Below are 3,612 nucleotides of genomic sequence, written 5' to 3'. Positions count from 1 at the left end.
CAGCAAAACAGTGTCAAAGAAAACAAATGTCCTGTGAGAAATGTCTTTAAAAGCTCATCACCTTATAAATCAACCTGAGCAAATCAAATATGGCAATTAACATGCAAAAAGTCTAGATGCAGTTCTTGGAAAAAAGAATGCAAGGAAATAGCAGATTTGTTTCCAATTGAACAATGCAAAGGAAAACAAATAGTGGGTTGTGTTGATCAATTGACACCAGCCAAGTCTGACTGCTTTTTGGATAAATTTGCAGGGTTAGCAGACACAGCAAAGGCAAAGAGCATACACATTTGTGTGTGGCTGTGTGTGTGCAAATATATTACACATGACTGCACACAATCATAAATGCATATACATTTGAAATGTCATTTGTATTTAAGAACACTCACAAAAGATTTTATTAAAGTCAATTTTGTAGACACACAGATGAATTTAAACATGTCTACAAGACAGCTAACATAGGGCCTTATAACGGGAGAAACCACAGAGATATTTAATTTGGTCAACATAATGGGACATTTTTTTTTTTAAAGATTTTATTTATTTATTTGACAGAGAGATCACAAGCAGGCAGAGAGGCAGGCAGAGAGAGAGGAGGAAGCAGGTTCCCTGCTGAGCAGAGAGCCCGATGCGGGGCTCGATCCCAGGACTCCGAGATCATGACCTGAGCCGAAGGCAGCGGCCCAACACACTGAGCCACCCAGGCGCCCCAAAAATATGGAACGCTTCACGAATTTGCGTGTCATCCTTGCGCAGGGGCCATGCTAATCTTCTCTGTATCGTTCCAATTTTAGTATATGTGCTGCCGAAGCGAGCACTAATGGGACATTTTTTACTAATAACCTAGAAACCTAGAGATAAACACTCTCTTTTTGATTGTCATATGGAATACAGGTTTTCTTAGAAGTAAAACTTAACATTCAAAAATTTGAGCTTAAAAATGCAGAAAGGGTGCCTGGCTGGTGCATTCGGCTAAGTGACTAGATCAGATCGTGATCTCAAGGTCGTGAGATCAAGCCCCGCATCAGCTCGAGTTCAGTGCACAGTCAGCTTAAGTTTATCTTACCCTCTCCCTTCAGCACCTCCGTCCCATTCTCTCTCTCTCTCAAATAAATAAGTAAATCTTTAAAAAAATAAATAAATAAAATACAAATGCAGACAAGTGATATCCAATAGAAACAAACAAACAAAAAGATATATACGTGCATAAACTTACAGGGATGTCTGGGTGACTCGGGTGATTAAGCCTCTGTCTCCAGCTCAAGTCCTGATGCTGGGTTCCTGGGATGGAATCCCACACTGGGCTCCTTGCTCAGTGGGGAACCTGCTTCTCCCACTGCCTGCCACTCCCCCTGCTTGTGCTCTCTCTTTCTGACAAAATCTTTTTAAAAAAAATGGATAAACTTACAAATGTGTTGAGTCAACCATCTTGGTGATGCCAGGCTTCTCTTTATGTAAATCATATTAGATGCAATGTTTCTACACCATTTGAACATATATAAATAATAAGAACAACAGCTATCATTTCTAAGGTTCCTACACTGTGACACAGGCTACCAGGTTCTTTATAACACCCTAACTCCTTTACTGAAAAGAACTGAATTGGCCCCATTTAACGGATAAGGAAACAGGGGCTCAGAGAACTTGAACCCAAATTCTTTGTGGGTCTCAGAGATCTAGAAAGTGATAAGATGAGATTAAACCTTCCCCAAAAGCTTAGTTGTCTCCACTGCCCTTTCTGGTACCCCAGAGCCTGTCATGCCAATGGGCAGAAGGAAAGGAAGCAGATTCCGTTATCCCTCGTCATCCCTGATATTGCCACAGAGTCCAGGCCTGGACAATCACCATATCCTTATCAGTCCCACTATCAATGACACAAAGTCACCAACTCTCCATCCCAGTCAATCAGGATTTATGACTGGCTAAGAATGAAAGCTTCCAAAACAGTACCCAAGCCACTTCCCCTGCCCTGTACTCTAGACACACAGCTCACACTTACTGAGGATCTGACCTCCATACTCATGTCCATACTCATGTCCTGTAGGTTCCATTTCAATCGAGGTTATATTGGTGCTCATGCGCACGTGTGAGCACATGCATGTGTGTGTATCGTGTGTGCATGTGTGCCTGTACCTGTGCATATGTGTATGTGTGTGTGTGTTTGCATGTGTCTGTGTGTGTACATGTGCTTATGTGCCAGGGGATGGAGTGGGGACATGAGAGACAGTGATGATCACTTGGAAAGCTGGAGCCTTGTATATTTGGAAGGGCCCCAGTAGAAACTTAGCTCCCCTACTTATTACAATCTTCTTGGAGTGCTTTTGGATCCTTTGGTAGTCCTCCATGGGGGCAATTTTGGCCCAAGGCGGCATTGAGAAACAGCTGGAGACCACTTTGATTGTTACAACCAGAAGAAGTGCTACTCACACTCAGTGGGTAGAGGCCCGGAATGGTGCAAAACACTCCACAGCACACAGAACAACAGCAACAGAGAAGCATCCCCCCGAGAAGTCAGTAGTGCCGGGGTTGGCACTGTCTTTCCTGGACCCTGATAAACAAAGGCATTCCACAAGCGTCTTCACTCTCACTGGGCCTTCCAGGCCCAGGCTGCAGCTCCTCCTACATGAGTAAGCTCCATGAAACGTAACTCATCAAGTCACTTCCATTCTGAAAATCTTGCGTGAAATCTTGACACTTTAGCCTGACGTGCAAGGTCACCTAGATTTTCTGCAGTGGACTTTTCCAGTCTTGTGTCCTATCACATCTCATCCTACACACTATGCCCAGAACATCAAAAAGACTCACTATTCCCCTCATCCAATCTCTGCTTTTTGACCTCTATGCTTTTGCTCCTATGCAACGACCAAGAATCATCTTCTCCGCTAAATGTCAAAATCTTCACACTCTTCCAAGTCCAGTAAAAAAGTCACCCATCCACACATCCCAGTCTGATCCCCTCAAAGCAATGCTTCTACCACCAGTACCCCTGTGACACTTCATCTGAGCCTGTTCTAGAATGGTCTTGAACATGCCTCACTAGACGGATGGCTCTTGGTTGAAAGATCCAAGAACACCCTCATTTTAAATTATTGTTGAACAGGAGGGAGGAGTCAAGATGGCGGAGAAGTAGCAGGCTGAGACTACTTCAGGTTGCGGGAGATCAGCTAGATAGCTTATCTAAAGATTGCAAACACCTACAAATCCAACAGGAGACCGAAGAGAAGAAGAACAGCAATTCTAGAAACAGAAAATCAACCACTTTCTGAAAGGTAGGACTGGCGGAGAAGTGAATCCAAAGCGACGGGAAGATAGACCGCGGGGGGAGGGGCCGGCTCCCGGCAAGCAGTGGAGCAACGGAGCACAAAATCAGGACTTTTAAAAGTCTGTTCCGCTGAGGGACATCGCTCCAGAGGCTTAACTGGGGTGAAGCCCACGTGGGGCCAGTGTGGCCTCAGGTCCCGCAGGGTCACAGAAGGATCGGGGTGTCTGAGTGTCGCAGAGCTTGCAGGTATTAGAACAGGGAAGCCGGCTACAGAGACAGAGCCGAGGAGTGAGCTCACAGCTCGGGCTTACCTTGAACCGGTAGCGGGCTCGGTTGGCTCGGAGCACGGC

At 45.2% G+C, this 3,612-nt stretch overlaps 1 non-coding gene across 1 annotated transcript; it reads right to left on the bottom strand.

The window, feature by feature from the left end:
* Positions 1–711: 711 nt before the first annotated feature.
* LOC116857096 lies at positions 712–818 on the bottom strand. The gene has a single exon (XR_004380693.1). It is a non-coding gene; the product is annotated as a U6 spliceosomal RNA (small nuclear RNA).
* Positions 819–3,612: the final 2,794 nt, after the last annotated feature.

This window comes from Lontra canadensis, unplaced genomic scaffold (genome assembly GCF_010015895.1).
Source record: "Lontra canadensis isolate GAN:19392208 unplaced genomic scaffold, GSC_riverotter_1.0 scaffold117, whole genome shotgun sequence".
In the NCBI taxonomy this organism is placed as follows: Eukaryota; Metazoa; Chordata; class Mammalia; order Carnivora; family Mustelidae; genus Lontra; species Lontra canadensis.
Note: the sequence above shows the minus strand (reverse complement) of the source record. Positions and strands in the feature narration are given on the sequence as shown.